Consider the following 19,447-nt stretch of genomic DNA (forward strand, 5'->3'; position numbering starts at 1 on the left):
CATCATAGATCTTCAGATTTCTCTCTCTCTCTCTCTCTCTCTCTCTCTCTCCCCACACAATTGTTCCTTTCGCTTACTTGGAGTGGCTTACTTGACTGGGAATCATCCCTCACAATCCCCCCCCCCCCCCCCCCCCCTCCCAAAAAAAAAAAAAAAAACTCACATAGTGAGTGCATATATATTACAAAAACATAAAAGTTAGAATGAAAGCCATGCTCCAGCCAAGCCATGGCATCTATCCACACGTGACCCAAAAAAACCATTCGATTATCACATACAAACTTCCCATACATCAGTTGACGAAGGGAGCCACCCTAAGACCATAATCAACAATGAAAATTGTGAGGGGTTTGCCCCAAGTAAAGAGCCTCTCGGCAACCCCTTGGCCACCACTCCCTGTTGCTGGTAGTGAGAACAAAGTCATAATCTCTTCTTCCTCTGCTTCAACAAGCTAATAGTGCTAGTGCTGGTCTTCTTGCCCTTCACCTTAAATAACATGGTTAAGGCCTAGCTTGACCTTTAAATCTTTTTCCATACCCTCACGATTTATTCCCAGGATCTGGTCTACTTGTGAAAAAAATCGATATGGTTTACCTTCTGTATTTGCTAATGATTGCACTTATCAAAACATTTTGGGAAAGGAACTACATACCTTTTTTTTTGTGTGCAAAACTCACAATGGTGAGTGGGTTATAATGGTAAATCCAAATTACATATTCCTGCCATGCTTGTGCCCAAGCATTTCAACGGATCCTAGATATATTGGTTGATGGGGGAGCCACCCCATGACCATAGATGAACCCATACTTTCCCTCACAATTCTTAATGTTAAGGCCTACCTTGACCTTTGAGTCGTTTGGCATACCCTCATGATTTAGTCCTAGGATCTGGTCTACTTGTGAAAAAAATTGATATGGTTTACCTTCTGTATTTGTTGATGGTTGCACTTATCAAAACATTTTGGGAAAGGAACTAGAATCCCTTTTTTTTTTTTGGGGTGGGGGGGGGGGGGGGGGGGAGGGGGGGGGGCAAAACTCACAATGGTGAGTGGATAATATTGATAAGTCCAAAAAATTACATATTCCTGCCATGCTCGTGATGAGCCATGTCCATTTCAATGGATCATAGATACATCAGCTGATGGGGGAGCCACCCCACGACCATAGATGAACCCATACTTTCACCTTTGCACGTTCATTATTGCGGCACCTAGGGTTCTGTATCACTCCTCTGAGTTCCTTTGCTTTCCAATGGTGACGATCGTAGACTTGATTTCTTGGACTATCTCTGTGAACTTAGCTACTTCTAGGGAGTTCTTGAAGAATCGACAGTTTCTTGTCTTCCAAATGTGTGTAAAGTAGCAATACCTCACGATTTGTGTAGCAATGAGCAGTACTTGGCTCTTAAACGTCTTCCCTCCCAAGAAAAGATCGTTCTTAAAGAATCCTATTTTTCAAATTTTTTAGACCTATTTGCAGATCTTGCTCGCCAATAAACCACAGATCGTCGAACACTCCTTGAAAAGGTGAGAGAGGTCTTCACAAGCCATTCTGCATTACAAGCATTTGTCTGGACCAATTGCCCTGGCAAGGACCTTCACTCTGGTTGGCATGGCTCCCCATAGCACCTTCCATAAGAAAACCTTCATCCCTTGTGACCATTGAGGGCGCCATATGTTCTTCACTACCGTCTCCCATCTTGAAAAGGAACTGCATTCCTACCAAAACTTGATTTTCAGAGGAAATAGGGCTACCTGGTTTTTGAATCTTTTTACACAAAACAAAAGGGGATAGCTCATTTTGTCTCTCCTTGTTTGACCTAATTTTTGGCTCTTGATTTTTGAGTAAAGCTTTGGGGTTATCGTTTACTTTGGACTACCTTTTCCTTTTGCCAAAAGGTGGCTAGTATTGTTTGTTTATGGACTTAGCACTATTTTCTAGCCTTAGGCTTGCTCTAAATATGGACTTAGTAGTATTTTCTAGCCTTAGGCTTGCTCTAAATCATTTTACTATGGCCTTTTCCCTTTGCTGTGGCATCTTCTGAGATTTGATGGATTTGATTGTTTTTGATATGTTAACTTGCGGTCTAAGGCCTTATGATAGCAAAACTTATGAGGTTAGAGAGCGTAGGTTACTGGAATTTTGTCACCTTTCTCTGCTTGGCTCTCTGTTTGACTTTACTTTGATTTGTGGTTTCTTTAAATGGTTTTTATTTTCTCGATACTTGGGCCTAGAAGTTGGCTCTTTTGATTTTTTCACCAAGAAAAATTGGGGATAGTTTGACTTGCTTTTTGACTACTTGCTTGTTGGATTTTGGGTGCATCTCTGGACCATTGGTAAAGCTTATGGATTAGTGCCGAATGGCAAGCTAATGATAATAAACTTTTTTTAAATTATTTCTTTTAGGCCCTTGTGAAGGGTGTTGACATTTGTGTATCTCTCTCTTTAAAGAGGAGCATTGAGTATTGTGTCAAACATGATTTTTTGTGCTTTTGGAATATATTATAATTTAAATAGTTCATTACACTTTTTTCCAAAAAACATAATATTTTATTGTGATACCACATGTTTTAAAATACTAGTGTCACTTTCTATTTTTCTCTCTCATAAAGAAGCCTCTTTATGAAATTCTTTTCAATAGTCTTATGTAGGCCATAATGACCTTTGTTTAAAGAAGCTTACACTCCGTTCTTTTTTTGCATTTATCTTGTGAACTTTTTTATATATTTTTTAAAATGAAACTCTCAATTGTGAGTGATTGTATTAGAATGCCACCAAAAAATATACAAATCAGCCTCAAGCTCATGCCGAGCCTTGAGGCAGATGTTTACATCAGTAACATACTATTACCAAAAGCCTAGTCTTCTACATAGCAAGGCTTGATCGGATGGCAAGGGACACCCTAAGCCAATCATCCGAGTTTTACGTTTTACCTATGACATATATTATCTCCTTAATTTCTTGTACAATCTGAGTACACTTTAGAAGTATAAGGCTTCGAAATTGTTTCCCACCAAGGCACATATCCTTATTGAAAAACCCTATCTTCCATGTTCTTTGTATCTATTTGCACACCTGCGCTACCATGCCTCTAATAGCCAGGCATTCCATGAAAAGATGGGCGAGGTCTTTGCTAGCCAATCTGCACCCTGAACATCTATCGGATCCGATACCACGTGCCTGAATCTTGATGCCTGTCGACAAAGCCCCCCACAACACCTTCCACATAAATATCTTTATAAAATGAGGCCACTATGGTTTCCAAATGTTCTTCGTGACCTCAACCCATCGAGCTTCCGACCATTGTTTCTTCCACTATTTGTTTAGAGGGGCGAACCACTCAACCTCGTGCATTGATGATTGGCAGGTTCCCTTGGTATGCGGTTTAAAGAAATGGCAAGTCATGGGTCATTTCCAAGATTTCCACTCAAAAGTAGATTCCCAGATTAACATCAGAATATTGTCCAGGCCTTCTACAACTCTGTTTACAAGTAGCTTCTCAATGCCATCGAGTTGAAATTGGGGAGCCAGCTAATTAGAGGATTTTCAACACTTGTTGTTTCCATCCCTGAAGTGAATCAACCGTTGTAGTCCTTTATTGTTCATCCTTCTTGCAATTTCTCTTCAATAAGGGTTCAAAGTTACACTAGCAGCTTTAGACAGCCAAGGGGACCAGTGGGAGATGGAGTTCTAGAAATATCTGGTTAATTCACCCCATTCTAGTACCCATGTTGCTCTATTGCACTTTTGCACCAACTCTCCCATGATGCCACCTAGTCTCAAGCTAGACCACCTCGGGGCTAGTAGTTTGTCGTGCAACTTGATACCTTTCCATTGACCACCTTTAGAGAAATTTTTTTCCTTGTCTATCATATCCTTGGTCATTATAGCCCAAGATTGGTCTTGTTTTGCGATTGAGACCACAAACTTGGCACACAGGGCCTCAACATGGACATCAGAGTTGAGAATTCCGAGGCCACCTTGGACTATCGGTCCAGCGATGATATTGCCATGGGGACGAGGCTTTGTTCCTCCATAAGAATCTTTTGACAAGTTTCAAAAACTCCTTCTAGTTACATTTGGCTATTTTGAGGAGCACACGGGTGAAGACAATATAGGAAGCATAACTGAATTGATCACTTTGACCCGACTTGGGAAGGGAAGCAACGCATACTCCCACCTTCTCCTTTTTCTATGGATCTTCTCTAGGACCCACTAGAATCTTTGCTTGTGTGTAACGTCCATCCCTAAAGGGGCACCCAAATGTCAAAAAATTCTTCCTTTAGACATGATCTCCCCTGACTAGACTGATGGGTCAAATGAGTCATTTTTTGTTAGGGAGATCAATCTAGACTTCTCAATACTACACTTTGACCCAAAAGCCACATCAAATGTCTGCACAATCTCTAGCACCTTTGTGAGCACATGAGGGAATGCTTTCAAAAAGAGGAGGGAGTCATGTCCAAACATCTTGGTGAGGAGATGGTCGTTGCCGGGCAAAGGGGAATCCTTGCTTGGTAGATCTTCTGGCCTCAAAGGAGCCCAAAATTCTATCATTGAACAAGAGCTCAGATTAACTGCCTGCACCCAGAGTGTGTATAAGAAGACGAAGGCGAGGCCCAAAGCACAATGATTTCATGACATCTTCAATAAAGGACCACATAATCCTATCATACACCTTGTCCTGGTCTAGCTAAAGCAAAATTCTCTCTTGCATTTTGAAGATTGCGCATTCAGTGCCAACCATTGCTGCCAAGATATTGTCATATATTGACCTTCCTTTGATAATCCCGTGCTGATGAGGGGAGATGACTCTGTCCAGGAGGGGGACAATTCTAAGAGTGAGTGCCTTGGCAATGATTTTGTATGCCATAGACATCATAGTTATGGGACGCTAGTGCTTAAGATGAGAGAATCAAATTTCTTTCGGGATAGGCTTGAATAAGCCCTCTTTTCACACTAGGATCCAATGACAAAATCTTGGTTAGCCATATACGTGGCTGGGACCTTGAGTTCATTCCATAATTCCTTGAAGAATTCAAAGGTCAAACCAGCCTAGCCAGGGGACTTCTTCTTGCCAAGAGCTTGCAATGCAAGCAAGCACTCATCTTCAAAAAAGGCCATTTTAAGAGGATTGGCTTGAGGCTGGAGAATTTTCCTATTGACACTCTCGAGCAAGGTCGCTCTGGCGTCATCCACTTCTTGAGAGCGGGTCTCAAGTTGGCCAGTGATTTGTCTAGGATGATCAAGTATCATCCTAGCCATTTCATCTTGGTCTTGCGTAGCATTCCCATTTTCATATGTGAGCGAGCGGACAGAGCCGCGACTTTTCTTGATTTTCAAGGCCCTAAAAAAGTGTACGTGATTAGCGGCCTCTGGCTAAAGGAAGGTCTCTTTGGATAACAATCTCGCCCTCCTGACCTCCTTGAGCTGCTACTCAGCCAGGTTAGCTTTAGCTTCCAGCCACCTTTTGTGTTCTTTGAAGGCCAACCGAGGAGCTTTTTTGGAAGTTAGACGAGCAACCTCCTCTTCTAGTTGCCCAATCTTTTGATCTCTTTCTGTATACTCCAAGCAAAGACGTCCCAAGCTTTAGGTTTTTCTAGCTTAATATCTTTATTGATTCTCCTCAAAGCTTGCTTGGTAAGCCCTCTAAACAGAGGGTCTTTGAACATGTGTGTCCCATTGACAAGAAACTTCTTACTCCCTATGGGGGCCTGCCCCTCCCCTTTGGCTTTCCTAATTTTCAAGTGTAAAGGTAGATGGTATGACAGGCTCTTCATTGACATCACCTTCATCTCAAGTAGCAACGGGATCTAGTCAGCTTGGTGAGAGCAGTAGCATGTGTCAAGCTGGGAGGCCGTGCGGGATAGCTAGCGCAATGGTTGATCATGTGATGTCTATTTGATTTTACTAATAGTGAGTTGATGATGATTTGTAGATTGGAATTTTGGGAGTTGAAGAGGAGGCGCTGGCAAATAATAACCCTCTCGGCCATTTTCTCTTTGCACAATATTTTAGACTTTTTATTCAATAAGCCAATATGGCTGCTTGTAAATATCTCTAGTGAGAACTCACGCTTATGGGACATGCAATAAGTGATGTGCTCCACTCAAGTACTAAAGTGGACTAGATGTAAAAGAGGGCCCTCCAATTTTGGCACCCAAAAACTCAAATAATAAATTAAATACCAAACTCCACAAGAAGGGGTGCCGTGAGTCTGGGACTATTATTTTAGGCCATCCACTTGCAAGATTATATGCTCTTCTCTCTTAAACTATGCTAATCATGTCTATATATTTTACAACCTCTTAGACTCTGTCTTTGTCAAATCTATTTTCTTATGTGTGTCTGTGTGTGTTGTCCTATTCTAATTGTGTGTGTACTTGGATTTGGGAGAGAAGGTGACAAGTTGATGGTGATGTTTGTGAGAAATTGTTGAATTGTCCAAGCATCTTGTCTCCTCTACTCTCGACAGTGGTATCAGAGCAATCAGGTTTGAGTTAATCGGCATGGGAATTCCAATTTTCAAAAGACAAAATCGGCAACATCGGATTTGCAAACCATGGATTAATCGGCAATCGACCATCAAATTTTGGCTTAACGACAATTTAAAAATGGATATGTGCATCATTTATTTTGGGATAAATACTAAATTTAATAGATCTATGAAGATATATGGGTGAGGAATCGAGAAGAAGGCGACATTGAAGAACTTTTGAGGAATTTCGTGATTTGGAATCGGCATTGGATTCCATGGAAAGAGGTGGAGAATTGAGGAAAGGCAAACGAAGCAGATTAGGAAACTCCGGATTCTAAGCTTTGCAAGCATTGAAGCCCTTCGAGTTGTGTCGGCCAACACCGTGGGAATTGGGCCTTGTATACAGAAAGTACCTATGTCAACCATGACCGCCATATCGAGTCAGTCCTACATCAAAAGGGGCGCCCAGACTCTCCGGTCCTTTTCTCCTTCTTCCTCGCGGGCTGTAAACGCCGACAATAACCTCCATCAACCTCTGACGCCATTTGGAGCTATCATCCTCGCTGCCTGCAACACTAGCCACTTTTTTTTGCATGCTTTTTCCTTAAAAAGTTGTGGCTTTAATTGGCTATCCTTGGTCGAGCGCCCACCAAAGTCTAAAACACACCCATCTATAACCCAATTCACCCCCTTCAACCTCTTTGGCCGATCGTCACAGAAGCAGTAAAAATTTGTTTGCCTATCATCAACAACCTTTGCATCCCATATTCAAAGTCCCTTAGTTGCCCACTCTTTATCTTCTTTTTGGCCATTAGCCCCAAAAAAAAAAAATAAAAAAAAATAAAAATAATATATATATATATATATATATATATATATATATATATATATATATATATATATATATCACTCCAAGCTGAGCTCCTTCAACCTCAAATTGTCCAAGACTCCTCAATGTGGGCCTTGTTACCCGACATTGCTCAACCGGAGATAATATCAGATGAGATATGAATGACATAACGAAAGCCGACTGTGCTATTAAAAAATCTATTGTGAAAATCGCATTATATTGCGGATTGCCACTGCTTTTGGGACACAGGAGATTAGATGCCAGCAAAAATTCAATTGATCTACAGACCAACCACTCAACTGTTCATCATTCTCAACCGAAACTTGGTGCACTATATTTCTGGATTGGACGTCACCCGCAACCGTCAAGCTAAGTACCCATTTATTTTTGCTTATTCCTTTATTTTTACAGATTATCCTGCATACCATCATATTGTCAAAGTCGATGATGCGGAAGCGTACAGACCAAGGTGATTGAGCACGAGAGAGAGAGAGAGAGAGAGAGAGAGAGAGAGAGAGAGAGAGAGAGAGAGAGAGAGAGAGAGAGTCTCCTGAACCAACAACCTTTGCAATGAATAACTGAATGTGTATACAATGGAGGCAAGGGGTTGCTTATATAGCAAGCCCAATAAATTGCCCTACCCAAGACTTTGACAAATAAGTAAAATAAATACCTAAAAGCCAAACTAAATAATGGGATCACATTGGGCAGTTCACTTGAGATGCCTAAACTTTAACACCCTCTTTGCAGCTCATAGTGGACATCAATAGAGAGACCAAGTCGTGAAGAAGCTACCATGGACACCCCAGTAGTGGCCACCAACTGGATACACCTCGGTGTTGCTCTCCTCAACTTTGTACCTGAAAGTAATGCCATCTTGAGCATCGGTTGCCTTTGTAGAAACTTTGAAGTGTAGACCATACTACGTCCAATAATCCCTATTCGTGAACTATGAACATATCACGTCCAAAATATAAAGCTCTAAGATAATGAATTGTTGGAACACATCCTATCCATAATCTAACCAACAACAATGAATTGGCTAGCCCATCCATAGTGTTTTAGACGTTTGATTGGTTCCCTGCCAGATGCATGTGCATTGAACTCCGACCTATGGGTCCAAACACCAATAACTTGAACTCCAACACAAGGGTCCAAATTAATTATAGGGAGCATTGCTTACCCCTCTCTGCCACTCACAAGTCTCTCTCTGGCTGAAGCTAGTGGTGGCACCTGTCATTTGACTAGAAATTTGACGTTGAGGCCACCATGGCCACCGCCACGATGCCATGCCGATCTCCTCTGTCAAATCTTTATTACAGTAATCTCTGTCCAGCTTGCCATTGTCCTTGTCTATCTGTGAGTTCGTGCTTTTGCCTTTAGCTTCAAACTCCCGAGCCAAACAAAGCGTCCAATCACAACAATCATGACTATGGTTGTACCTCTCGGGTACCGAGGCAGCTAAATGAGTACTGGTATTTCCATCCTTGTCCAACTGACCTTTGCCACTATCCTCTAGCAAACTCCTCCATTTGCTTTTGACTTCATAAACTCGAGCCAGACAAATTGCCGGGTTTCTTGAGAACTATGCCGGTGCATAGGCCGCTAAATGGATGGTTGACGATCCGTTATCCATAGCTATTGGTTGTCTTTGGTTGATGTCGTAGTGCCTTGAGCAAGGTAGGAACATATTGAAGTTGCAAGATTTGGTAATGAGGTACCTTCTCGCACTCCAAAAAATGGCCGTACAAACCAAGCCAAAAAAGATCCAAGCGCTTTAACTCGTCCGCAAAGGGAACTCCACACGTAAGGGCTCCACACAATCTGCTACCCCTTACTGAAATCCAAAATTCTGTCACCAATAGCCGCTTCACACGTTTGCCCTGTGGTAGGCCTCGAACAGATCCAAAGCTTTGTGCATAGCAAAGGCTAAGAGTTCCATCCAAGCCAATAAAAATTCGCTCCACGACATTGTGCCAAACCACTCCACACCCTTTGATATCCCGCTCTTAAGCTCCAGACTATTTGTCTCTCCCGAGCCATGAGATTGGCACGAAGCCGCTCTCACTACAATGCCTTCTCAAAACTCCAAGTTGTCCCTCTCTTAAGGCCAAACAATGCCGCTTCATCTCCCAAACCGCTCCACAATGTGCCTTTTCCAAGCCGTTCAGTAAGGCTGGGCATGACCATTCTACAAACTCCAAGCCTCTCTCTTGCTTGCCAATGGCAGCGTTTTAAAACGCTGTAGGTAGGAACCATTGGAGGAGAAGCAAGGGCCGCGTAGAGTTGGCTACAGATAGCGTTTCAAAATGCTGTCGGGATGGGGAGAAGCACCTGGCTCTCACGCGTTTCAAAATGCAGGGATTAAGTGGGGGAGATCGACGACGTTGGTTGGGTGGACTTCGACGTCTCAAAACGCAAGACAATAGGGGGGGGGGGGGGGGTTCGCAAAGCCACTATGAGGTAGCGTTTTAAAACGCTGAAGGTGACCACGCTACTTGGAGACGGAGGAGAAGAGGACGCGAGTAGGGGGACTAACGCCCATCGTTTTGAGAGGCTGACGTAGAGATGGATGTCATAGACCAAACGTGAGGGGTTCTCTTCTTCGGGGTGCTCCTCCTCCAAGGGCTTCAAGCATAGAGCTTCACCAAGAGCTGTGATACCATGTCAAAGTCGACGATGCGGAAGCGAAGAGACCAAGGGGGGAGAGAGAGAGAGAGAGAGAGAGAGAGAGAGAGAGAGAGAGAGAGAGAGAGAGTCTCCTGAACCAATCAACCTTGGCAATGAATAACTGACTGTGTATACAACGGAGGCAAGGGGTTGCTTATATAGCAAGCCCAGTAAATTGCCCTACCCAATACTTTGACAAATAAATAAAATAAATGCCTAAAAGCCAAACTAAATAGTGGGATCACATTGGGCAATTCACTTGAGATGCCTAAACTTTAACACATATACATATACACTTACATCCATTTGAAAAAATATATATATATATTTTTAAAAAAACATGCAATTATGGCACACCTTCCATAGGCATCCACAATTGCTGAACAACTTTCTAAATTGCAACAATCTCTCACGTATGAACGCATGCGGAGGCAAGAACTTGAAGATAAATTAGTGCATTATGTACGCATTGAATCTGCACCTGCTTCAAAGTAAAACAAAATTAGCAGAAAGCCTCCACTTTCAAGGATTTTGATGGCACTAAGGATGCTAGCACGGTTCTAGCATGGGTTAGTTAGTTAGATTGACTATTTTCATGATGAAGATTTTCTCGAACGTGAAATGGTAAAGTTATATCAAATCACCTCACCAATACTACTGCATTGTGATGGAGCGCCACCAAATAGCATGGTAGAAGACCACGTACCTCGCATGCATTCAAAAAGTTGTTTTTACATTAATTTTTAACCACACAGATAAAGCTAAAGCACGATGCTAGTGGGATTTAATTCGACAGGGTCAAAATGAAGATGTACAAGGCTACATTGATCGTTTTTGGACCTGTTTAATTCAATTGCAAGCTATTGAACATGTCAGCAGAAATTTAAAGCGTAAGTATATATTTGGCTTAGTACTACAAATTGGTAAGGTAGATATCTTTGAACCAGATTCACTATCAAAGGCTATTAATTTGTCTCTTAATGCGGAGAAGAAGAAAGGTGGACAACCTTCTTACACTGAACAAACTGCTGACACTAACCGTAACAAAAGAGCTCCCTTCTCTCCTAAATTTGACAAAAACAGACATCAAAGCCGTCCCTTTTTCAAGGGACACAAATTTGACAACTCTCCTACAACTTCTCAATCCTATGGCAACAACAATATCAACACACAACAGCGAGGCAACCAAAAGTCTTCCAACCAACGTCCTGCTCAAAACACTAATGGTAACAAAAAGGTGAAGTGTTTTAAATGTTTCCAGTATGGTCAATATACAGATAAGTGCCCATCCTGCTAAGAGCAATGACCAATCCAATGGCCAATCCAACGAAGTCACCCGAAATCCAAACCAATGACCTTTCAACAACAACCGCCCCAACGGTGCTACAGTTAACCTCATTGAAGATACTAGTCCCAATGACAATGAAGTGGAAGCCAATTATAGTGAGGGATATGATCTTGAGTATGACCATAATGACAACCCATCTTCAGTACTCCTATATCTCCTCATACTTTGTTTAAAGTGCAAGGCATAGTTAAGAGTGAAAGTGTCATCATTCTTTTAGATGATGGCAGTAGCCATTATTTTATTTTTGCACGATTGGCACAACAACTCTCTCTCTCTGAAATTTCTTCCCCTCACAAAGTCAAAAGTATTTTTAATAATCAGTGTTTTAATTGCAAGAGCCAAGTCACTATTGAAGTTTGTATTGGTGAATTTACACAAGCACGTACATTTTTGGTAGCACCATTGCATGATTTTGGGAATGCCATTCAATCACGAATTTAATCAGTTGATTAATTATAAAACACGTCCACATCCCTCACTCATAATAATCAAAATTTCTCCATCCAAGCAACACTAGCACATCAAAAATTTCCACTTCTCTCGCACTGAAGCCAAAAGAGCAATTCAAAAACAAGGAAAAACATATCTCGTGCTGGTAAATCAAATCTCCGCTAAAATTGAAACTTCAGATAACTCCTCGCATGATGATTTTCTCTCACAATTGAAGGGTTGTTTCATGCATGACTTGCCACCCGGAATTCCACCATCACACCCATAATACCACAAACTAAATATTACACCGGGTAGTGAACCTTGTTGTAGAGCACCCAACCATGTAAATCCACTGCAAATAGGGAGATACAAACTCAAATCACTGAGTTGCTTGATCAAGGACTTATAAGACCTAGTAGTTCACTATACGGAGCTCCGGTACTTCTCGTTAAGAAGAAAAATGGAACCTTTTGTATGTGTATCGAATACAGGACTTTAAACAAGTTCACCATCAAGAATGCTTGTTTACCATCAAGAATGGGTTCCCTATTCCTATAGTGGATAATTTGTTAGACAAATTGAAAAGGGTAAACATTTTCAAAAAGATTGACCTCAAATTGGAGTATCATCAAGTCAAAATGTTTGACCAAGATGTCTACAAAATTGCTTTCAAAACACAAACGGGACATTATGAGTTTCTTGTCATGCCATTTGATCAAACAAATGCACCAACCACATTCACACGCATGATGAACATAATTTTCATTGACCATCAAGATTTTGTGATTGTATTCTTTGACAATATTCTTGTATTCAATAAATCTAAACAAGAGCATAAAGAGCACTTCACGTGTATTTGATTTGCTTGCACACAACCACTTGTATTTGAATCGTGAACAGAGTTTATGTTTCCAATTTGAGGTTGAATATTTGGGACACATTTGTATTGGGCAAGGGAATACATTTAGACCCCAAGACCATTGACTTCCTTATCCTTTCTAATTTCCTACCAGAAGAGAGCGTTCTTCTTTTGGGTCTTCAGTCCTTTCACATTCCATGATTGGCTAGATCTTCCATCCTTGGGAGAGAGGGACGAATTCCTCAACATCCGATCCCTGCCCCATTTCTACATCCTTGAATCTAGGAGAGTCAGGAGGCTCTCTAGCAACCTGGGGTTCCTTCACCTGAAGCACTTTGAAGGGATTGTGGAGCAAGAGGACACAAGTCCCTCCCTTTAGTTGAGTGGGGAGGGGAGAGGAGTCTTTCCCTTCCAAGGCTCCAATATCTTTCAATGATACAGATTCTCTTGCCAATGCGTTCGCCCTTTTGATCCTCTTCAGTCCTAGGACTTGCACAACCATAGAAGTTGTTGCTGTAAAAAGTTTTGGTGTAGAGACATGAGAAACAATCGGATTATCATTGCATGGACCTTTTGGGATTTGCAGTGTGAGGCTCTTCCTTTCCACAGACTTATCCCACAATTTTGTGGCTTCATTACCGCATATCATAGCCTCTTTTTCCTCCCCTGCTCCTATCCCTATGTTACTTTTCATTTATTTCTCCTTCTCTTCCACAACTCCTTCCTTCCCATGGACATGGTGGCCAAGCCCTACACTGGAATCTTGTATTGTAGGATCGGTATTCCCATTCACGTCCCTAGGGAAATCCTTGGCAAAGTGCCCAAATTTGTTACACTCAAAGCACACCCCAAAGTACGTCCTGAAATTTGTGGAATAGTAATAACCTTAGCTCCAACATTAATCACCATGCTCTTTGGTGGTGACTTAGAAATAATCCAACCTATACAAACTTGGTTAGAGGATCTTCCAAGTCCCCTCTTATTAGGAACATGTTACCATATACATGTGGTAGTGATGTGTGTGAACACACTAGGACCGCCGGGGCATTTTTTCCCTCTTTAGGAGGTTTTTTCCCCAGTGCATTGTATATACGCCCATCACTCTAGGGCTATCTATCTTTCCATTGCACACTAAGTAAAACACTCTCTATTGTGTGCCTTGAGCTTCCTTCGTCTTCTCCAAGCTGTGTGTGTTTCTCTGCAACCCTAATTCCAACAATTGGTATCAGAGCAGGTCACGTCTCCCAGGCTTAGTCGCCAGCTGCTCCAGCACACGCCTGCTCACTTACTCCGATTTCAGTGAGCTTTGGCGAGCGTTCGCAGTTCGACAAATATTTTGGGCTGGCTCGAAGAGCATGGTCTGCTCAGAATTTCGATTTGGGCTCATTTCGGCCTCCGTTTCCACTACATGCAATACTGCACAGGCTATTTCGTCATTTTGTGCAAAATTTCTGTCAGTGCCGTTTTTTGCATAACAGGTGCCTTATAGTCTTCTACGGTTTGTGCTATATAGCACAGGTTGTTCCCGCTTCGTTTCTCCTATTTTCGGGCAGTTTTCACATCAGGTGGAGCATTTACCATGGCTGACAACAACAACACAGATGTGTTCAAGATGTTTGCTGAGGACAGGTTGGATGGGGACAACTACCCTATGTGGGCTTATATGATTCAACATGTTCTTGTGTCAAAGGGTGTCTGGAACATTGTGCAGGGCATTGATGTACGTCCTGGTTCTGAGGATGTAGGCGATGTTGAGGATGTTGTAGGTCTTGCTGCAAGGATTGCAGTTGTTAGAGTTGTTTTGCCTACGACAGAACAAGCTCGTTGGGATGTTAAGGATGCGCAGACTCATGCATTGATTGCGTTGTCTGTGAAGCGCACCATTGTTCCTCACATCCGTTCAGCAAAATCTGCAAAACAGGCTTGGGATATTTTAGCAGGTCTTTATGCAAGCCGCAATGAGGCTAAAATTGCTTTGCTGCGTAAAGAGCTGGAGTCTAAGATTATGCATGAGGAAGATGGTATGGACACTTTCCTTGCTAGTGTCAAGGATATCAATGAGCAGCTTATTTCTGCAGGTGAAGTCATTTCGGACAGTTCCCTTGTGCAGACTGTTCTTGATGCCTTACCAGATTCCTACCAGACTTTTGCTAGTACTTGGAGACTGATGACCCAAGGAAATCCAGAAGTTGTCAAGTTTGATGCATTATGCACATTGCTATTGCAAGAGTCACTTTCTAGAAAAAACAGGACTAGACAGCGTGCAGTTGAACATGCTTTTATTGCTTCTCAAAGAAAGGGTGGTAACAGTAATGCAGCCACTTCTTAGGGTTCTGTTGCGAGTGGCAAAAATTCTGTTTCTAATGCTGCTGCTGGCAGTACTTCATCTGGCAATTCTGGTGATAAGGGAAAAAAGAAGATGCGTTGCCATTATTGTAAAGCTAATGATCACTTGATCAAGTCGTGTCCTAAGTTGAAGGCCAAAGAGGCTAAGAAGAAAGAGGGTGGCTCCACTGCAAATGCTGGTTCCACTACAAATGCAGCCATTGTTGAGTCTTCTATGAAAGGAGACTGTAATGCTGATGTTGATGCAGAATGGGCGTTTAGCGCAGAGTGCACTTACAATCCTGTTGTCCATGATGCATGCTTGTCAGTTGCTGTAGATTCACATGTGTGGTATTTCGACAGTGGTGCTACAAAGCACATTACCTCACATCGTGAATTGTTTACCTCTCTCGAGTCAATTCAGTCACTTGTGCCAACAATGCCTCTTATCCAGTTCAAGGGGTTGGAAATATTGTGCTTACTACTGCTAATGGCAGTTCTTTCACACTTGTTCATGCACTTTATGTACCTGGGATCAAGAAGAATCTCTTGTCTGTATCCGCACTTGCTAGACTTGGACTTATAGTCAAATTTGTGGATGACATATGTACAGTTCATGATCTCAGTTTTGGTGATGAAACTGTTGCATCTGGGCTTTTGTGCCGTGGGCTGTATAAGCTCACTTTGTATGACAAGTGTGGACAAAATTTTGCAAATGCTGTTGCAGATTCAAGGGCTATTTCAGATGCAAAACTTTGGCACGCACATTTTGGTCATCTGAATTTTGCCAGTTTGCTGCGTTTGCAGAAATCTGATATGGTTGCTTCTTTGCCACCTCTTGAAGCACTTGTCAAACATGTTTGTGAAGGCTGTATTTTGGGTAAGATGCAGTGTTCTAAGTTTCCAAAGGATGGTTCAGTTCGAACCACATGCAGGTTGCAGCTTGTGCATAATGATGTTTGTGGGCCCATGCAAACTCCGTCCTTGGGCAATTACCTGTACTTCGTGACTTTCATTGATGATTACTCCAGGCATGCATGGGTATTTCCGCTTAAAGCGAAGTCCGAAGTTTTTATGTGCTTTAAACAATTTTTGGCTATGGCTGAAAATGTCTCGAAATGTACTATGGGCACCCTCCGTTCCGATCGAGGGGGGGAGTACATGTCTCATGAATTTAATGAATTTCTGGCTAGTCCTGGGATAAAACACCAATGTACAGTGCCTTATACGCCTCAGCAAAATGGTGTTGCTGAGAGGAAAAACAGGTCACTGACGGAAATGGCACGATGTATGGTCAAAAGTCAAGCTTTGCCGCATTCTTTTTGGCTTGAGGCCATCATGTGTGCCACTTATGTACTTAACAGGTGTCCTAAGAAAGCTTTGCAGTCTATTACTCCATATGAAGCATGGCATGATAGAAAGCCTTCTATTGAGCACATGCGTGTTTTTGGCTGTTTGGCATTTGCTTTGGTGCCACAAGTGCAGCGGAGAAAATTGGATGATAAGGCTATCAAATGTATTTTTGTTGGTTATAGTGCTGAAAGCAAAGGTTACAGGTTGTATCATCCGCAAACAAAACGTATTCTAGTTTCTTGGGATGTAGTGTTTGTGGAAGATTTTGTTCAGCCCTTGCTGTCATGTACTAGAGACAGTAATGTAAGCTCACAGGAAATTTATGACCCTTTGTTGCCTCTTTTGAGTGGTGGAAATACGAATGTAAGTTCCAATGAGGCAAATGTACAGCCTATGGGGGTTTTTGAAAATGTTTCAGATCAGCCTATTACTGATGCAGATGTACATGATGTACTTGATGAGGAAAGGGCTGAAAATGAGAAGGCTAGAGGTATGCCAAAATGAATGGTGCACACTTTGCGTGATAGTAAATTGGATGCACCTTTGTCTAGTCGTACTCGTTCAGGCTCTCGCCATGCATCTTATGCATCAAATTGTTATGCTTTGGCTCTGTCTAGTTTACATGATGTTGAGGAGACTCTGTCTTTTGATGAAGCACAGAATTCAAAAAATTGGATGGCTGCCATGCAATCAGAATATGATGCACTCATAGAGAATGACACATGGACTTTATGCGATTTGCCTCTTGGCAAAAAGGCCATTGGTACGAAGTGGGTTTACAAGTTGAAACGCAAGCCGGATGGTGAGATCGATCGCCATAAGGCTCGACTTGCTGCAAAGGGTTATGCACAGCAAAAAGGCATAGATTATGAAGAGACTTTTGCTCCCACTTGTCGTATGACTATTGTGCGTTTTCTATGTGCATTGGCAGCTCATTTTGGTTGGGATGTACATCAATCAGACATTGTTACTGCTTTCTTGAATGGTGACATATTTGAGGAAGTTTATGTAACGTAGCCTCGCGGTTTTGTCATAAAAGTACAAGAGGACAAAGTGTGCAAATGTAAGAAGGCTTTGTATGGGTTGAAGCAATCTCCTCGTGCTTGGTATGAGAAAACTGACACTCATTTGGTTAAACGAGGCTTTCGTAACAGTCCAACAAAAAGCACATTGTATGTAAAGCGTGAGGATGATGTATTTCTCATTGTGGTTCTTTATGTTGATGATTTGTTGATCATTGGACCAAATGAGAGACATATTGCTGAATTTAAGGCTGATTTGAATGCTACTTTCAAGATGAAAGATTTGGGGCTGTTGCATCATTACTTGGGTATACAGTTTAAGCAGTGTGATGGTGGTATTGCCTTGTGTCAAAAAAGTTACATAGAAACATTGCTATGTAAGTTTGGACTTGAGGATTGCAAACCTATTGCCACTCCCATGGAAACAGGTTTGAAGTTGAGTCTACATGATGCTGGTGATCCTGCTGATGTCACTCTTTACCAAACTGCTGTTGGCTGCCTCATTTATGTATGCAACACGAGGCCAGATATTCAGTTTGTAGTCTCACAGGTCAGCAGATTTATGCATAGCCCAGGGTCTAAGCATTGGCAGGCTGTCAAGAGAATTTTCCGCTACCTTAGTGGCACTTTACATCTTGGCTTGTTTTATCCCAAGGGGGGATCATTGCCGCCAGACTTACATGCTTTTTCGGACTCAGACTGGGCTGGTTGTTATGACACGCAAGTGTCCACAAGTGGTTTTTGTTTCATGCTTGGAAATTCATGTATATCATGGTTGAGCAAGAAGCAACCTACTGTGGCCACTTCGAGTTGTGAGGCTGAGTACAGGGCAGTCTTCACAACTACGGTTGAGTGTGTATGGCTCAGACGCCTTATGGCTGATTTGGGTGCTGAACAAGACACTGCCAACACTATCTACACTGACAGTCAGAGCGCATTGGCAGTTGCGAGGAACCCAGTTTTTCATGCTGGCACAAAGCACATTGAGGTGCATTACCACTATGTCAGGGAGAGGCTCTCAGCAAGAGAGATCAGCTTGGCTTATGTGCCAACACAGGACAACCTTGTAGATCTTTTCACAAACGCATTGTTTCGTGAGAAGCTTGAAGCTTTTCGCAAAGCTTTGGGCTTACTCCCCTTTGTGGAGTGATCCTGTCCTCAGGGCATGGCACTTCCCTTTACTCATGTGCCAGCTCTCGTTCACCGCATCACTCCAGGGGGGATTTGTTACCATATACATGTGGTAGTGATGTGTGTCAACACACTAGGACCGCCGGGGAATTTTTTCCCTCTTTAGGAGGTTTTTTCCCCCGTGCATTGTATATACGCCCATCACTCTAGAGCTATCTATCTTTCCATTGCACACTAAGTAAAACACTCTCTATTGTGTGCCTTGAGCTTCCTTCGTCTTCTCCAGGCTGTGTGTGTTTCTCTGCAACCCTAATTCCAACAGAACAAACAAGGGGGTGCCTAGCTGACTGGCAAGCCACCTGATGTTATCCCAGAGCCAGCAAGGTAGACGCACGAACTCAACCTAGATATAGGATGTATCCCTTGGAGGGATTCTGGTGAGTCAAATACTAGTTCCCATGGCACCACACACATAGTGGTCCTATTAAATGTCAAGGGGCCTTTATCAAGGATCTTTGACACGTCAGAGACCTCCTTGATTCTAACAGAGTCGAAGCCCTTAGCTACGTAAGTGATGTTTTCAATTGCGTCCTCCCCCCCCACCAGAATATGTGGTTCTTCAATCCATTGGATAAATTCAAATATATTAGGGACTCTCCCACTGAATCCAAACACAAGCGTATATGCTTAGTTTGCATGGCTAGCTTCTTTTTAATAAGTGCTGGTGGAATCGCGACAGTGATAGCCTCTGCAACCTCCACTTGTTGCGACAGAGACTTCTTTAGAGCACTATAGGCTCGATCCGCTAGTCCTTCTTTAAAAAGCCCACTGCATTCTACTTGGGAGCAAGTTCTATTGTACCGTTTGGGCTGCATTTTAGCTGGCTGTCTACTTCTTTTAGCTCTTGTTCGAGCCGAGCTTTAACATTTTTCAATTTTTCCTAGCCTCCCTCAGTTGATGCCTCAATAGTTGTGATTTTA

Source organism: Adiantum capillus-veneris, chromosome 17, assembly GCF_014529385.1.
Source record: "Adiantum capillus-veneris isolate H3 chromosome 17, ASM1452938v2, whole genome shotgun sequence".
Taxonomy (NCBI): Eukaryota; Viridiplantae; Streptophyta; class Polypodiopsida; order Polypodiales; family Pteridaceae; genus Adiantum; species Adiantum capillus-veneris.